Here is a 19033-nt window from a genome sequence, read left to right on the forward strand (position 1 = left end):
ATTATTTTTCAAATGGTAACAGACCAGATGCCTTGTTCTTCGCTCTGGCATTGCATTCAGCGCCGTGGCCTGGTGATCACGGTGGCACCAGCGCGGGAGGGGGTCCTCGTCCCCTTCCTGGTTGTACAGCCACCTGTCACCCGCATACACCATAACTCGCTTAGGGCATGGCCTACTGGTGGGGGTTCGGGTTGTTTCTAGTCTTTCACTATCCTGAAGAGTGCTGCAGGGAATAACTTCAGACCCCTAGCACCTCTTACCTGTAGAGAGAGCATTGAAAAAAGTATATCAGCATTTCTTTTTTCTTATCTTTTCTTTTTTTTTTTTTTTTTTTTTTTTTGGAGGCGGGAGTTACAGACACTGAGAGTCTTGAGGAAACGATGCTTCTACTCGGGTGCCCTCTGCGATCCCCTCCACCAGGGCCAGTGCCCCAAGCCTCCAGCTACAGAGGCTGGAGGTGAACGTGGGCTGCTGATGGCTCATGGTGACCCTTTTTCCAGAGTGCCACCCTACCCAGAAGGCTTGACATTCCCCCCTACCCCCAGCAGCCCTGGCTGACACGGGGTACAAGACAAAGACCAACTCTGTGGTGCTGTTGAGTGTCCACAAGGCCAGCAGAAAGCTGGACCTCAGCTGAGACCACTGCTTCTCTTGGGTCTTTCCTGTGCTCTATCCTGCTTTCCTTAGTCCTTTTTTCCTGGAGATAATTCCCTCATACACTCGAATCTCTGTTTTAGGTTCTACTTCGAAGGAAGTCAACCTAAGGCAGCTTTTCTCCCCAGAAAAACGTCTGCACAGACACCCAAGAAAACTTTCCAGACAATTTCAGGGAATTTTATCATCTGAGTTCCAGCTTGAAAAACTTTGTGTGGAATAACACAGGACTTTACTTCCAAAATCCTAAAATGCCCCTGGCCTCACAAAGAGACATAGCCCCTCGCATGTGGGATGACATCATATCCAAACAACTCTTCGGCACTTTAATTTCTCTATTTCCTTTTCAGTGGAAGATGTCAACTTGATTAATTTCCTTCAGAGCATCAAAAATCTTGATCAATAATTGGACTGTTCACAATCTATGGGTTAAGAAGTGGAAATTTTTACTCCAAAATAGGCTCCAGTTTGCAAACGCACGTCCAGGGCAAAAGCGTTTTTACCTCTGGGAAACTGGTGGAAATAAGAAATCTTTCCAAGTTGTTCAAATACCTGATATCTTTTTTGGGGGGAGGAGGGAGGTAGTTTCCTGCATCTTTGGAAGACAGATCTCCAGTTTCCTTAGAGGACCGTAGAATTACAGGGGACGCATTCTTCTGGAATTCATCAGTTTCTGTTACCCAGTTTTCCAAAGTTATAGGAAGCTCTCTTCCTTAATCATTGGTAAACTCAAATGGCACAGATTCTTCCAGCTGGCTTAATGAATCCAATAGATAGGTCATGAAAAATGACTTTTTTTAAAAAAGATTTTATTTATTTGACACAGAGAGAGAGCATAAGCAGGGGGAGTGGCAAGCAGAGGGAGAGGGAGAAGCAGACTCCCCACTGAGCAGGGAGCCCGATGCAGGGCTCGATCCAGGACCTGAGCTGAAGGCAGACGCTTAACCGACTGAGCCACCCAGGCCCCCCATGAAGAATGACTTTAACTAAAAATATGGCACCTAAATTCAGCAGTCTAAGTCTCCACAGACAATGATCAGAGCCTTGGTTTTTTAGTGCTGCTACCTATGGGGAAAGGCGACAGATAGGAGGCTAACTAATAATAATAACAACAATAACAGCAGCAACATGAATAGCAGCTATTAATCACTGAGCATCCGCTGCTAGCACTGTGCTAGGTCAGCATTGTGCCAGTCAGCTTGCATGCGATATCTGATTTCAATCTCATGACCATCCCATAAGATGTGGCTTCCATGTGACAAGAATGAGGTACCCAGAGGTGCTCTTTTTCAACCTCAGGAAGACATATTTATATTAAACAAGGAATCTCCAAGAATTTCCTGATAAAAAGCCAGCTGAATCCTTGGGATTGCCTACCATAAGGATGGGGTAGAAAAGAACAGAAATAAGAAGATATGGGGTAGTAAGGACCCCAGCTAAAAATTAAAGCTGCCCATAAGTGTGCCACTGACTATGGAGAGGGCCTTGTGGTGGTGGCCAACAGAGGACCATCCAGGTCTGTTGAATGGGATTTCTGAGGTTTGAATTCACCACAGCCTTCTCTCTTCTGCCCTCCAGATTCTGAATCCATTAAGAAGTAGATAGGAGTTCTAGAGAGAGCAAGATATCCGGTTATTGATGGCCACGCTGGGTGAAAAGATGATCTGGACCCTCAGACAACCTAGTGATTAAATCTGGGCAGGGGTGGGGGGCGGCGGGGGGTTGGGATGGGAAAGCCGCATGGAGGACCAGGCCTGGCCTCACAGATTGTGAGTCTAAGAGATTGAGAGACGGGAGCAAAAAGAAGGAGGCCTCTAACTCATTGACCTAACAGAGAATATGAACTTCCAGGGACCAATGGATCGTCAAACTCTAGTCATCTCTGCAAGCAGATGAATCATTCTCCCCACAGGAGGAGGACTGACAGGTGAGGAGGGGGACCAGAAACATTAGTCCAGAGCTCTTTCCTCTGGGGAATAGAACGGATGTTCCCTCTCCTCTAAAGAAATGTGAAAACAGGTGACTGAACCTCCTCTCTCAGGCCTCATGGTACCTCGATCCCCACGTGAATTTCTGCCACGAAGCCATATTTGTTCAATTTTAACTTGCTTTCCACTAAAGGGATGCCACGTGTCATAGGAATATCAAGACCTAGACTGTAATGAAAAATAGAGAAAACAAGAACAGAAGCATAAAGAAACAAACGCTTTAGGCAGATTTTTTACTAGTGATGAAAGAATAAACACACTTGGCATGAAATGATGCTATGATGGTTTCTCCTGTTCACTTCCTTCTTGCTCCCCTTTCCTCTGGATTTAAAAAATTTAAATCCCTGAAGGGGAAGAGCATTTTTGTAATGCTCTCTCACATCTTGGGCGCTATGGGAAAAGGTCCAAACGTCAGAGAGGAAAACCCTCGGGTTCTCTCTGGAATACAGTTGCTCTACTCATACATGGTAAAAAGTCTCCATTCCTTGATGAGATTTTCCTAGGTGGAAACTGGGAGGCAAGGAGCATTGTCTTTCCCACGTTGGTAAAGCAAAAAAACATAGAAGACAAAGCCTGAAGGTGCATTACTTCCCAAAACTGAAATTTGACCCTTTGGGGGAAAAGAATGTGCATGTTGCTGCTCAAATATGGAAAGTGAAACATATATGTAAGACTGTATAGATCATGTAGCCCTTTGGGGATGAAAGGAGAAAATCTAGATGACTTTGGGTATGGTGATGATGTTTTAGCTACAACACCAAAGGCACCATTCATGAAAGAAACAGTTGATAAGCTAGGCTTTATTAAAATTAAAAACTTCTGGGGATCCCTGGGTGGCTCAGTGGTTTAGCACCTGCCTTTGGCCCAAGGTGCGATCCTGGAGTCCTGGGATCGAGTCCCATGTCGGGCTCCCTGCATGGAGCCTGCTTCTCCCTCCTCCTGTGTCTCTGCCTCATTCTCTCTCTCTCTATGTCTATCATGAATAAATAAATAAATAAATCTTTAAATAAATAAATAAAATTAAAAACTTCTGCTCTGTGAGAGACACTATCAATAAAATGAAAAGACAAAACCATAGACTTGGAGTCAGTACTTGCAAAAGACATATCTGATAAAGGACTATCATGCAAAATATCCTAAGGACGCTTAAAAACTCAACAGTAAGGAAACAAGCAACCTGATTTAAAAATGGGCAAGAGAGGGGTATTATCTGGGGGGTTCAGTCAGTTGAGTGTCTGACTCTTGACTTCAGCTCAGGTCATGATCCTAGGGTCCTGAGATTGAGCTTCCTGTCGGGCTCCATGCTGGGGGTGGCACCTGTTTGGGATCTTGTCTCTCCCTCTCTCTCTGTGCAACCACCCCATCACCCCACTCACTCTCTTGCTCTCTCTTTGACTCTATTTTTAAAAAATGGGCCAAAGATCTGAACAGACATTTTATGAAAGAAGATACACAGGTGGCAAGTGAGCATATGAAAAGATGCTCAACATCCTTTGTCATTAGGGAAATTAAAACAATGAGATAGCGCTACATGTCTTCCAAGATAGCCAAACCCAAGACACTGACAACACGAACTGCTGGTGAGGATGTGGAGCAACACGAGCGCTCGGTCATTATGATGGGAATGCAAAATGGCGCAGCCACTCTGGATGGTTTCTTTAAAAACTAAACATACTCTTTCCATATGATCCGACAACCACGCTCCTTGATATTCACTCAAAGGAGTTGAACATTTATGTTCACACACAAATCTGCACATAGATATTTATAATAGCTTTGTTTTTAATTGCCAGAACTTGGGAGCAACCAAGATGCCCTTCAGTAAGGGAATGGTGTGTAAATAAAAGGAAGCCAAGCAAAGGAGGAAAGCAGAGACTATTTATTCCGAACTTGCTATAGCAAGGGAAATGGCCACCATCATTCATATTCTGACAGAGACTCAAAGGCAAGCAGCGGTAAAAAGTGGGGGGAGAAAGGGTGGAAAAAAGGCTCCAGTACGCTGCTGTAGGAGGCTGTTGGCGTGAGGAAGCCAGAGGTGGGCTACCGAGAAGCGGGGCATCCTACGTGATTGGTTATGGGTGCATATTTGGCACTTTCTGCCTGGCCTGACATTGGAAGCAGAGACAAAAATGAGGGAAACTGTCATTTTAAACCCCAGCCACTTTGGGCAGATTGTTATAGAGCTGATTATTTAGTTTTGTGGGTAGTCTCTGAAGATAGCGTCCCCAATTCTGACAGAGCCGGCTGGCCTCCTGGGTTGTTTGTTGTACATGAAGAGGTTGGTTTCCCAAGGCGGTTAGATGGTGACTCAAAATCTTTTATATATGGTCTGGTGTGGTGGAAGGTGAAATATTACTCAGCATTAAAAAGAAATGGGCTCTCAAGCCATGCAAAGACATGGAGGAGCCTTCAAGGCCCATAACTAAGGGAAGCGGCCAATCTGAGAAGGCCGCATACTGTAGGATGTCAACTGTATGACATTCTGAAAAAGCCAAATCTATGGCGACGGTGGTTGTCAGGAGGGAGGGGTGTTAATTAAACTAGGAGGCCACTAGACAAAGGGGCTCTAATGCTGTGGTGGCATAAGGAAGCAACCAAAAATCTGAGTCTGTAAATGCCCCAAGTTTACGAAATCAAAGCTGAAGGACAACCGATCACTAACAGCCAGCTAGTCTTCGAGCCATAGCTGATCAAATAATTTCCTTTCATCACTTGGCACCGTCTCTGTCTACATCTACCCCCCAAGCTCCTGCCCACTTTGCAGTTTGGCAAGAGAGAACCCCGATGTAAACCATGGGCTCTGGGTGACAACCATGTGGCCGTGGTGGTTCATGGGTGGAAGCAAATGTACCAGTCTGCGGGGGGGATGTTGGTCGTGGGGGGAGCTGGGCATGTCGGGGGCAGGGGGTGCAGGGGGACTCTCTGATTTCTGCCCACGTGCGATGTGAACCTAAAGCTGCATTGAATATAAAATCTATTAGAAATGAAAAAAAAAAGTCTTAGAACTAGACAGTGATGATGGTTGCATAACACCATGGAGGTACTAAATGCTACTGAATCACATGCTTCAAAATGGCTAATTTTGTGTTCTGTGGATCCTGCTCAATTTTGTTTTGTTTTGTTTTCTTTTTTTTTTTTAAGGAACATATACTTAAAGTAAAGCCTGTGGTGAGTATTCTACTTCTGCCTATGCTGGTTCATTGCTGGGTCTCAGAACATGTGTAGGCCTGCCCGGGGGGAAACTGAGGCCCCACTGGGCGAAGGATCTGCTCCTATGGGAAGACAAAGAAGGCACGCTTTGTCCAGTAGGTCACGGGGAAGGGCGATTCAAAGAAGAAATCTGTTTCTGAATCCTGCTTTTCCCCCATGGAACCTTGACTTTGAGGCCAACTGGGGTGCCCTATCTGTGCACATCAGGCCCCAACTCCACCGTGACAGTTAGATGTCCTGTACACCCCCCGAGACTGCTGACAGTCCCAAGGAGTAGGGCTGTGACACATCCCGGGGGGCCTCTCCCCACTTACACCAGTATTATGCTCTGGTTCTTCCCCATACCGCCTCCGGCCAGCCCGCTCCCTCTCCTCGCCTCACTACTTCTCCCCAGCCTACATTCATAGAGCTTGGATGATAACAGAATTACATCCCTGAGCAAGGGACACGGTCAGACACCGGGCATCACTTTCCCTAAAGTCCTAGACCAACTCCGCCCAAGCCAGTCTCCTGGCAGAGGCCTTCCTCTGACCCTTGCCCATCGCCATGCTGCTCCGGCCTGTTCCCTCAGAATGGAAGCCAGTTGCCAATTATCTCTCTCTCTCTCTCTCTCTGAAGTCTAGAAATTTCTCCCTTCCCTTTTTCCCCCTGGACTGGCTGGAGAAAACCAAAATCAGTGATCACCAAATACGGGATAAACTGGTAGTAAAAACATAACATTCATCCAGAGAAGGAAATGCTGAAAACAAAACAAAACCAAAAAAAAAAAAAAAAAAAAACTAGCAACAGCTTCCACCAAACTCTAGAAAGAGTTCACTTCATTAGCAATGGGAGAAATACCAAACACAGCCTCTATTTCATACCCGTCAGACCGGCAGACCCGAATCTCAAAATACCAGCTGTTGGCAAGGATGTGGAACAACAGGTGCCTGTCACAGGCATGTTGGGAACACTCAGTGAAACAATGGGGCTAATTGCTTGGCGCAGAGCAAATACTCAGTGTTACTGGCCTTTAATATCCCTCCGTTTCTTTTACTTTGTAAAATGGAGCTAATTAGCTTCTCTTTGTAGCAACAGGAAAAGGAAGGTCTGGCATCGCTTTCATATATTCTCTTTGACAAAGCAAAATCTCCTCAGGATGGTTCTGCCCCTAAGGTGGAAGGGTCCCTGGCATGAGAGGCAAACCTGTAGCTCCTCCTGCCTCTGTGCTCCCTCATGGATCCTGGCTCTCCTACTCTGGGTCAGAATAACTGAGGTGGGGAAAGGGATTTCCAGGTCCTCCTGCAGAACTGCCTTCAGACACCATGGAGGCTGCACTGAGCTTTGCCAGCTCCAGGGCTGGCCTTCTTCATGCCGGGGGTCAGCAGGAGCACTTTGGCCCTGGGCACGGCAGGGATAACAGTGAGCACTGGAAGAGTTAGCGGTTCTCCAACATCAAAGGTGGTTCAGAGTCAGTGTGGGAGGCAGGTAGCAATCTGCGCTTTGGCACCGGGCCTGTGATGGCCTACGGGTGGCTCCCAGGGTTGTGTTCCTACAGGGAGCAGAGTAGGAATGAGGACGTGTGCACCTCACGTGGGTCAGGTCGATCATCTCAGGTAGATGAGGACGCCCTCCCCAGGGCTCAGAAAGCTTGGGGAAAGGCCTCACCATGGAGGGAAATAAATGCCAGAACCAGAGACCTTGATGGTGAGGGAGATGGTGATGGTATCCATGTTGATTCTCCAATTTTATACCCTGCTGGTGTGACCTGGGGCATGACCGACAACATGCTGATAAATCAGGTAATCCTCTGTTTAGAGCCAGTCTTATAGAACTCACGTAAAATAGTGCTTCTCAACAGGAAGTCTTCCAGCCATGAGCAGCAGTATCAGTGGGAAGTTTCTTTAAATGTGAGTGCAAGTCCTAGCACAGGCCTCCTGAATCAGGGTCTTTGAGGCAGGGACCCAAGAACCTACATTTCAAGGAATTCTTTTTTTTAAAATATTTTATTAATTCATGAGAGATACACAGACACAGGCAAAGGGAGGAGCAGGCTCCCTGCGGGGAGCCCAATGTGGGACTTGATCTCGGGACCCTGGGGTCATGCCCTGGGCTGAAGGCAGACGCTCAACCACTGAGCCACTCAGGTGCCCCCATTTTAAGGAATTTCTAGGTGTTTCCCCACCATCCTGAGGGGCAGGGGCTGTGCCTCTGACGACAGAGGGCTCAGTGACCCCGGCTCAGCCTTCTCACTGACTCTCAGGGAGTCTCATGCATCAAAGTGGCTCAAGAATTGTTTTCAGGTTCACTCGTCCCCTCATCAGAATGCAAGCTCCTTGTGACAAAATTCCTGTTAAGAGGCTTTGCTTGTAGAATGTCTCTGAGCAGTCCATCAAGGGGATGTTACATCCCTAAAGGGGTGGCGACACCACTTTTTGCTTTAATTGCGATTTTGTGAAACATGAGATTTAGGAATTAGCACAGTTTAGTCTGTTTTATCCTGGAAGCCACACTCGTGATTTGTCCCCTGAACATATGCATCCTCTAGAGGAAGGAAGAGACCGGGGTCGGCCCAGAGGCGCCTGCTCCTTTGCCACTTGCCCCCCAACTTCTATGAGGCCCTCACAGAGGCAGGCTCAGGGCCAACTTGGCTTGTAGAGTTTAGAGTGTTACCTGGATTTTTTTCCAGGGGTTTTCTGTGTATCTTGGTCCCTCGTGTTCCTCCCCCAGCTTCTCCATAGTGTCTCCAAGGTAAGTAATGCAGAAGAAAGACCCCCACCGGGATTCGACATGTTGGCTCGTATCCCTTGTGACCTGTGGTTTGGATGTGTTACTTAGTCACCAGGGAAGTCTGGCTTGGGCTCCAATAAAATCAGTTTGACACTAAAAACTTAAAAGTGCCAGATGCACTTAAATGTTTAGACGGGCCCGGCAGATGAAAGGTCCCACAATCGGAAAATGGTACAAGCAGGAAAGCCGCCCAAACGCACAGGCCTCTGCATTTATACTTTCTCTCAACTGTCCCGTCTGCTTCCCCAAGCCCTTCACTTGCCTGTGGGTGGGCAACACATCTGTCTCCCGCCAAACCTTCCTTTACCTGTTGTCAGTGATGAAGCATGTCTGTTCCCGGTGCAAAAGACGGAGGGGGACTCTGGAAAAATAGGGAGTCCCCCCATTTTTCTATTTATAGGAAAGCATAGGCAAGGACATGTCGCAGTTTGGAAATACATATGGCGCGTCTCCCCTGCTAAACACGTTTTCCACCACAGATCCAAGTTTGATCACAAAGGGCTGTTTTGGTGATAAAAGGGGAGAGAAAAAAGAAAAAAATGAGGAAAAGCATCTGTTCTGGGATGCCCGGGTGGCTCAGTGGTTGAGCGTCTGCCTTCGGTTCAGGGGTCCCGGGGTCCTGGGATTGAGTCCCACATCGGGATCCCCGCAGGGAGCCCGCTTCTCCCTCTGCCTGTGCCTCTGCCTCTGTGTGTGTGTCTCTCACTAATAAATAAATAAAATCTTAACAAAACAAAGCAAACAAAAAAGCCCCACCAAAAAGAAGAAGGAGGAGGAGGAGGAGGAACTTCATGCTTCCCACACATCAGATTTACAGATAAAGTGCACCTGTAATTCCTTCTAGAATAATGGGTAGAGCGCCGATCCCTACCCTATTTCTGGTTCCAGTTGAGGACCTCACTTGATCTGATATCTTTCCTTTCTTTTGGGGTCGCTTGGATGGGAAGAGCGGCATTGGGAAGACCTAATGTTACTGTTTCGAGACTATATATCAACGCACCCCCTCGAGTTTCAATCATTCCCCCTGCTGGGCTATTTCAGGGCCTGTGTCATGGGTGTCTATCCTCTACAAGGCAAAATTGGATCCTCAGAAATGTAGCTGTTGTCCTTTTTCGGCTTCTGGACAGTTTGTTTAAGATAAGAGGATGACAAATGGGCTGATGTAGAGTCGCTGAAGGAGAGGCTGCAAGAGCCACCACGCAGCCTACACCTCTGCTGGCACAGGGACGTCACCCCTCCCCCCGGAGAGCCCTGGTCACTGCCATTCTAAAGAGAAATATCCCTTCAAATATCCCTTGTTTTCTTTCTTCCTCTGGATGACCCCATATGGCTGATCCTTGGCCCAGCAGTTGTGGGATTAGAGGGTGGGGTGGAGTGAGAGGTGGTAAGAGAATAGGGGCTAAGAGCTCAAACTCTGAGTCAAAGACCACTCCAGCCCTGAGTGACCTTGTGATCTTGTCTTCATAGTCTGATCTTTTTTTTATTTTATTTTTTAAGATTTATTCATTTATTTTAGAGAGAGAACCCTCATGCTGCGGGGGCCGGGGGGGTGGGGGCAGAAGGAAAGGTAGAGAAAGAGAGAGAATCCCAAGCAGGCTCTGCACACAGTGCAGAGCCCAACACAGGGCTTAACTTCACGACTCTGAGATCATGACCTGAGCCGAAATCAAGAGTCCAGTGCTTAACCGACCACGTGCCCTCATATCCTGATCTTTAAATTGGGTGAAAACAACGCCTCCTTCATATCACAAATATGACAGTTAAGATAATGCAACGCTTTTAGAAAGAGTTTCTACAGTCCTGGTTCAACGTCTGGGTCCTCAACCCTCTTTATCCAGTTTTCTGTCCCCGAACTCTGCGTGGCCAGTCTCTGCCTTTGTCCAGGTCACCCGTGATCCACACACAGCATAATCCAGGGGCCACTTCTCCAGGACCATCTTCCTTGGCCCTTGTGCGTGCTCAACACGGCTGTCTCTGCTCCTCCTTGGAACGTTCTCCTCTCTTGGAGTCCCTGACACCCCGTCCCCTCCTTCCTCCTCCTTGGCCTCTCCTCAGCTGGCTTTGTCAGATCCTCCAGCTCCGCACCCCCTGACCCTGCTCCTTCTTCTTCCCTCCCCCAGTCTCCTCTAAGGTGATCTTAGACATCTCACCCTAAGGCTTTGAGTGCCATCTGGAAGCCAGTGATGTCCAAATCTTTATCAGCGGTCTTGACTTCAGGAATCCTGCACTTAGATAGCCAGCTGCCTGCAGGACATGGCCACTTAGGTGCCCAGGGGTCGTCACTCCATACTTAATATGCCCAAAACAAGACTCTTAGTTCGTGCTCTCCCAGCCCTTCCTCCTAAAAGGCCTGCTTCCCAGACTTGCCTTTAGGAGTTATCTTAGATTATTCTTTCTTTGTAACCCCCCTACCACCACCAGCAGTTGATCCATGGCCTGGCCTGTCAACGGCATCTCAAAACCTACCCCAAATCCCCCCCCTCCCTCCATTCCTGCCTCCCTAGGCCGAGCCCCCTTGTCTTGTTTTGGAACTGCCATCACCGCCTTACTGTTCTCCTTGCTCTTTCTCTTCCCCTCTATAACCAATCCCCTCCCCTGGCAGGAGCACACCCTTGCCTACTCCCTCTGCACCCTCGTCTCATCCTTTCTCCTTCCATCCATCCTGCCGAGGCCACACTGACCCTGCTACCATTTCTCGTACGTGCTGAGTTCACCCTCCCTCTAGAGCATTTGCTCTAGAGATTTATTTCCTCTGTCTGAATGCTCTTTGGTCGAACAGGGCAAGCGGTCTCTCAGCCTCACCCAGAAATGCACTCAGTAGCTGAAAGCAAAGGGAACAGAAGTTTTTAAATTATTTGCCACTTTAGACCATCTATAGCATGGCTGCATTTCTTCATCCGGGATGATTGGCAGCTGGACATGATCTCTGTCAAGAGAGACACAGACACTCAGGCAAACACCTCTCCTGTTGACAAGTCAAGGTGATCCCAACCTGAGGAATTCTAGGAGGTTATGTGGTTCATGACTCATAGTGACTCATAGCCCAGCCCGGCTTTGGTGCAAATCCCTTCCTGGTACCAGGGGCAGACTCCGAGGGCAATTTACTCAATTGCACCCTGTTACTATATTGCGGTCACATCACCTCTTGTTAAAATTTATTTCCCTTCCCTCCGAAAGTTTATTTCCCCTCCCATGCGCTCTCCTAAGCCCTGGAGCTGACCTCGGACAGTACCTGGAGAACAGACATTGTAAGGAAGAGCACGAGGGTCACAAGGGCCGGACGCAATTCTTTTTCCTAAAAATGAGACACAAAGGACATGACACAAAGCCGTGACAGGACAGGCCCCGTCGTTCTTCCGAAAGGGCCTCAGTGCACAGTCCATGGTACCAGACAGGATGGGTGAAGCCAGAGGCCTGTAAACGCTCTCATCACCATTAGACCCCTCTGCCATTTGCCAGTGACGTTGGAAGCTCCCTTTCCTTGGGCCCTAGAGTTCGGGGCTGCACTGCGGGTGGCCTTGTTAGCCGCTGGGATCCTGCCCCCCCACGTTGGGCGTTTTCAGAGAGCTGGGTGTCTGCTCCGGGGCATGAGAGCACAGATCATTCATCTGCTGCCCGCAGGCTGGGTGACCAGCGAACTCCCCAGCCCGTGGGGAGCTCAGAGACCAACAAAGAATAGGGAACACTTGGATGGAAGGCACATGACCTCCCTATTAACCAGGACACTTTGAACCCCGGCCCCGTGTTTGAGCCGTGCCCCATAGGCCACCCTACATTGTCTCTGCTCTACTTTATGGACCAAGGCATCAGAGGCAAAACCTGTACTCTTGGCGGCAAACAACACCCTGCGCCCAGGGCGGGAGGGTGTTCTGAGAATAAGCCGAAGCTCTAAAACGGCCACGGGAATGATTTGGATTTGAGCACAACACTAGGGTCACGCTGTAGTCACCACAGGTACGAATCTGGATTTGCAAGGACTGCGCGAAACCCTCAAATGTGTATTGTTACCCTTTTATTCTGCATTCTTCTGGAGAACAGAGGTGGTATAGGGGAAACGGATAAGAGTAAAATGAGACTGAGGCCCACAAGAGTCTTCATCTCAGCACCAGGGTGTCAGTGACCTGTCACCCGAGAGCAGCCCGAACTGGGCAACTGGGCTCCGAGAGGAGCTCTGGGGGGAGGACAGCCCAGCCCTGGACATTGCCTTCCACATCCTGAGGACCCTGGTCCAGGGACTGTCGGCAGCGACAGCCCAGTTCATCTGCACCTACGAGAGGGCCTGGCATGGCACGGCCCACGCGACCCACGTTCTCTGGAGTCTAATGCTCAAACCAGCCCAGCAGATAGGGGTCATCCCCCCACTTGACTGATGTCAAACAGGCAAGAACGGGGGACTAGCGCCCTCCACGTCTGCCCACCGCCCAGCTCCTTCCCTGGGTTTACTTCCTCCTTCCAGGCCCCCTACCGACCCTGCCCTTCATATCCTGCAGGGCCAAGCGTCCCTGTCCCAGAAGAGGCAAAGGGGAGGCCCCAGCGTCAGCCTGATGGTTCCTTTGCTTCTAGTCACTATCCCATCGCCCTCCCTCCTGTCATTTCATTTTTCCAGAATTCTTTAATGAGATAGATTTTAATATGTGCCCACGTTTGGGGGCTGACTTTGTGATCGGGGAGCGTGAGGCTCGGTTGCTATGTCGTTGGGAGGAAGTGATGATTCCCAGATTAATCCAGCAAACAGACTCCTCATATGGAGGGATGTTTAAAAATCCACATTCAGGACCCCATTTCACACCTGAATCAGAATTCCTGCAGCCTGTGTGTGCAGTGAGGACACTTAAGAGCTACATTTCTCGCAAATGCCCAGTGTATGCACAATACGACGTCCATCGGATCTCCAGGACTTACTTAGGTTCCAACTGCAATTTTGCGCCCCTTGACCAACATCTCCCTATTCCCCACTCCGGCCCCTGTTCTACTCTCTGTTTCCATGAGTCTGACTTGTTCATTAATTTTTAAAAATTTTTTAAAGATTTTATTTATTTATTTAGAGAATGGGGGTGGGGTGGGGGCTGCAGAGGACAAAGGAGAGGGGAATCCTCAGGCTGCGCTGAGCGCGGAGCCCGACTCGGGGCTGCCTCCCATGGCCCTGAGATCACGACCTGAGCCGAAATCAAGACTTAGACGATGGACCACTGAGCCTCCCAGGCGCCCCTCCGTGAGTCTGTTTTAGATTCCACGTGGAAGCGCGACCGTGCAGTATTTGTCTCTCCGCCCCTGGCTCATCTCACTCAGCATGTCTGCCAGGGTCATCCGCGTTGTCACAAATAACAGGGTTTCCTTGTTTTTCGAGGCTGACTAGTTGTGTATGTGCTCTATTCATTCACTTATCAATGGTCATTTAGCCTTTTTTCATAACTTGACTACGGTGAACAATGCTGCGATCACTGTAAGAGTGCAGATGTCGCCTCAACAGGCTGATTTCATGTCCTTAGGGTATGAGGGAGGGAAGTAGGGTGGTTGCATCCTTAGGGAGGTATGTGTGTCATTTTTTGAGGAACTCCCACAGTTTTGCATCAACTCCCCTTTAGAATCAATCTTCAAATCAATCTTTTTGCATGGTGTGCAAAGTACGCAATTGTGTTAAAAGGGAGGGGGATCTTTTTTACTTGTTTATGTACAGAATACCTGTCCTGTGGAAGGACACCCAAGAAACTGGGAACTCTGATTCCCACGGGGAGAAGAGGAGGGTCAGGGGCCGCCTCACACGGAGCAGGGCTGCCGGCTGAGCTCAGCTGAGGTCAGCCAACCCTCAGCAGATCCACTGATGTATGAACAATAATCAATAATTATTACGTAAAACTAATAGAAATGAATAAATTATACGGGTGCTGTATATCTCACCATTACACTGTAATAATTCTCTATTTAAATACGTATTCAAGGAGACTAAAGTGGTTAAGGGAACAGGCTCTGTAGCCTAACTGCCTAGTTCGAATTGGTTGAACTCTGGCACTGTCCAGCTGGGTAACCTGGGGCATGTCACCCGACCTCTCTGTGTCTGAGCTTTCTCAGTTGTAAAGTGAGAATTACAATAGAGCCAACCTCAAAGGCTGAATTAAAAAAAAAAAAAAAAGGATTTTATTTATTCCTCAGAGATCCAGAGAAAGAGGCAGGGACACAGGCAGAGGGAGAAGCAGGCTCCCTGCGGGGAGCCCGATGCAGGACTCGATCCCAGGACCCCGGGGTCATGCCCTGATTGATGCTCAATCACTGAGCCAGCCAGGTGCCCCATGGCTAAACACTTTCTAATACACATTTTACAGTATGTAACTATTCATAAAAAGTGTTTATTCACATACCACCTAAAATTATCTTCTAAAATGCCAATTGTCCTTACATCTTTTTTGGGATATGCTATTATATAAAATAAAGAAAAAGAAGTAAGTGTGCTTAGAGTCCTCCCTGAGCCCAAGAGGAAGGCAGGGTGATGCTCACGTGACCCCCCCTCCCCGCCCCCAGGGACTCCAAGCAGAGCAGCTAGGCCCCAGGCTGGCAGAAACTCCCATGACGCTTCCACGAGCCCACAATGTCTTCCAGGGCATGCGTGGCACCTGCCCCTTCCAGTCCATCGGGTCCTTCCCAAATTCATTTAAAATGGCTTTGCCAAAAGAGTAGGCTAGAGCCCCCCTCCCCCACATGGATAAGATGGATTCTGAGGAATCTGTTTGTTTCCCTAGCCCAATTCCATGTTTTTACCCCAAACTCCTTCAAATCTGAAAAGCTGTTGGTCAAGTTTTCAGGCTTTGCTAATATCCTCTAGGTGAGACAGCGTCAGCAAGCTTCTGGAAATCTAAGCACGAAGTGGTAAAGGGAAAGCCCGACTGTCAATCACAGGGATAAACACCTTGTAGCTTCCAAATGTAAGCGTCTTAAAAGTACTAAAGATGTTACATGTCCTACAGCTGCAAGCCCCTTTGTGCCTCCATCACGTGTGTGTGAAAGGGAAGAGAACACTTGAGCTGTTTTTGCAAGGAACACAGAAATCTGAGTCAAAAAATGACGAAAGCATCCTCGAGAGCCGGGAAGGTGGGGGCACACCTTGCCCCGCGGCCCTCCAGCGTGTCCTCAGGCCCGGTGACGTCTTTAGTAGGATGTTAGGGTCCCATGGGTCAGTGAGGGTAGTATCTGGGCTAAACCAGCGGCAGAAGGCTGCAGAAGGCCAAGGTCCGTGCTCCCCAGTTCTGTCTCTGCCGTTAGCCTCCTGCAGAATTCTGGGCTTCTCTCATAGGAAACAGAAAGGTTTTTAACCGAGCTAATCACCAAATGGTTTAAAATAATAGCAATAGCACGATGGAAAGGTCATGTTCACATACACCCGCGCAGATAGAGAGCCTGCAAGCATAGGCTCTCAGAGCTCAAGGAGGTGTTAGCTCAATCCTCTTGTTTAATCAGTGAAGACGCAGGCACAGAAAGGTCGAGTCCGCAGGTCACCCGGTATCACTCCAGGATGCTTTGCTCTTTAGTACTTGGATGGCAACGTACGTGGCACAGTTAGGTCAATGGTCAAGTCTAAAACTGGAAGATAAATAGATATGATGGAAGTATAATTATCCTTCTAAGCTCTTCTTACGAAAACTGAACACTGATAATTTTTTGCTCTCCTTGATAGAGATCGAATGGCAAGGAAATCAGTATAGATTTTAAAGCATAAGTAATAGTACAAATGATAACAGCCACGAAACGGTCTATCAGTAATCACAGTAGTAGTTGACACGGAGCACAGAACGTCACGGGCCAGGCCCTGTGCTTATGGCCTCAGTTTATCGTCATGACATCCCCATGCCCGTGAGATTGAAACCATTCTCGTCACCGTTTTAGCAAAGAGAAAAACCGAGTTTGATGAGGCTCTGCCACGAATGGCCTGCTCTGTGGATGGTCGGAGGCCTTGGCTGCGCCGCCTCTCTTTCACCAACGGCTCCCCGACAGCTCAGTCCCAGAAGCCCGGGGTCTAAAACTCGTCACAGCAGAGGGAGCGGAGGGGCCCCTTCCTGGACGCTCCTGGCCCAGGTGAACACATACCAACTCATTTGCTCCCTCTCCGCGACCATGAGGCCTAGTTACTGGGATCTCCCTGGGTCCGGTCTACGGATGTGGGCACTGAGCAAAGAGAGATCAAGGAAGTTAGCGGAGGTGGGGGGGCTAGGATTGGGTCCCGCCTGCTGCCCGCCAGGCTCTCCTCCGGACCCTCAGTTCTTCCGTCTGTGAGGGGCCTTACACACCGGTCCTAAGCGTGGGGAGGATTCCATCTGCGTGCTGCTGGCCTCGGCAGCTGCTAGGTGCTGTGGGGACCCCAATATTTCATGACAGGAGATGGAAAGGGCAGCTTTGTTCATAGAATTGAAAGCTTGGTTTTCCTTGGAACACTTTCTACTCTTTTTTTTTTTTTTTTCCTAGATTCTGGGCGCTAAACTTCTAGATGCCTCCTTGCAGTTTCCCGGCTGCATACATTGCTAAAATATGCATGAAACCCCAAGATGCGAATTCAGCTTTCTTATGAAAGCCATCACCAGTTAAAACGCTTTGAGAGATTGATGAAGAGCAGAGTTAAAAATCAGAATAGCAGGCGAGCTCCCCAAGGGTTGTTCCTGTTGACCTTGGGATTCTGAAAGGCCGTAATTAAAGCAGGGCCTGCGCAAGGTTCCCGCCAGATTTATGGACAGAAACAGGTACCTCAGCAATTCTGCTTGTTTCTGGCTCCCTTGTCAGTGACCTCCACCGGGGAGGGCCTGGGGCTCAAGGGCTGGGGATGGGGGGGGGCGTGGGAGTGGGATTGGAGGGGTGGGGTGTGGGTGGGGGATTGGAGAGAGAGTGGGGTGGGAGTGAGGGTGGGGGTGGGGGTTGGAGAGGTGAGACTGAAGGTGAAGTGGGGGTGGGGTGGAGGGTGAGGGTGGGAGCAGGGATGGAGAGGTGAGACTGAGGGTGAAGTGCGGTGGGGTGGGGTGGGGGTGAGGGTGGGAGTGGGGGTTGAAGGTGGGGGTGGGGTGAGCATGGGGGTGGGGCCTTGTGGTCCCAGCAGCCGGAGGCTCCCGCCGCAGACCGAGCAGTGTGTGTCGCCCGCGGAGCGCGACCAGCTGTGCTCCTGGAGGTCACCGCTCGTGGACCAAAGTCAAAGGTCCCACCGTATCTTGTAGCGCGTGCCGGGCCCCACGCGTCGCTTCAAGTTAGTGTTTCAGGCCCGGGTTGGAGCCGGGCAGCCCTGTCCCAACGCAGGGGTGCGGCCCCCGCCGTGACGCAGGGGTGCGGCCCTGTCCTGACACAGGAGTGCGGTCCCCGCCCCAACGCAGGGGTGCGGCCCCCGCCCCGGCGCAGGGGTGCGGTCCCCCCACCCGACGCAGGGGTGTGGACGCAGCCCTGATGCAGGGGTGCAGCCCCCCACCCGACGCAGAGGTGCGGCCCCCGCCTCAACGCAGGGGTGCGGCCCTTGTCCCGACGCAGGGGTGCGACCCTCGTCCCTCATCCGGACGCAGGGGTGCGGCCCCCCACCCGACGCAGGGGTGCGGCCCCAGTCCCGACGCAAGGGTGCGGCCCTCGTCCCGATGCAGGGGTGCGGCCCCCGCCCCGAAGCAGGGATGCGGCCCCCGCCCCGACGCAGCAGTGCGGCCCCCGCCCCGACGCAGGGGTGCAGCCCCCGTCCCTCGTCCCGACGCAGGGGTGCGGCCCCCCACCCGACGAAGGCGTGCGGCCCCCGTCCCGACGCAGAGGTGCGGCCCTCCTCCCTCATCCCGACGCAGGGGTGCGGCCCCCGCCCCGACGCAGGGGTGCAGCCCCCGTCCCTCGTCCCGATGCAGGGGTGTAGTCCCCCACCCGACGAAGGCGTGCGGCTCCCGTCCCGACGCAGAGGTGCGGCCCTCCTCCCTCATCCGGACGCAGGGGTGCGGCCTCCGTCCCGACGCAGGGGTGCGGCCCCCGCCCTGACGCAGGCTCCGGGCCTCCTCCGTTTAGAAACGCCCCCGCACCCTGGGATGCGCGCTCTCGGGGCCCCGGGTGGGTCCGCGGGCCGCCGTGGGGTGACTCCCGCCCTGGCAGCAGGCCCCGGGCCCCCGCCCCCCCAGCCCCGAGCTACCGCGGCCTGTTTTTTTCTGAGCTTCCAGGCTCCCCGAGGACGAGGACGAGGACGAGGACGCTTCCGCGATGAGCCGCGCAAACGGCCGCCCGCAGCCCGGGGAGCCGGGAACACCACCGGCTGGGCTCGTGCCCCCCCCCCCCGGGCCCCGCGGCCTCGCACTCGCGCCCCCCCGGCCACGCCCCCCAGCGGCCCCCAGGAGGCTGCCCCGGACCCGCTGCCGGCGTGTGGCTTCGGGCGGCCTCCATCCTCCACGGATCTTTATTTTACATATTTTACTTTAAAGATGTGA

The 19033-nt window shown here is 50.8% G+C and overlaps 1 long non-coding RNA gene across 1 annotated transcript; it reads right to left on the reverse strand.

Annotated features, from left to right (window-relative positions):
- Nucleotides 1-14737: 14737 nt before the first annotated feature.
- LOC144300316 (uncharacterized) lies at nt 14738-18869 on the reverse strand. The gene is made up of 3 exons (XR_013366898.1): nt 18742-18869; nt 16698-16775; nt 14738-16193 (listed from the first exon to the last, which is right to left on the reverse strand). It is a non-coding gene; the product is annotated as an uncharacterized LOC144300316 (long non-coding RNA).
- Nucleotides 18870-19033: the final 164 nt, after the last annotated feature.

The sequence above is a fragment of the Canis aureus genome, chromosome 28 (genome assembly GCF_053574225.1).
Source record: "Canis aureus isolate CA01 chromosome 28, VMU_Caureus_v.1.0, whole genome shotgun sequence".
Classification (NCBI taxonomy): Eukaryota; Metazoa; Chordata; class Mammalia; order Carnivora; family Canidae; genus Canis; species Canis aureus.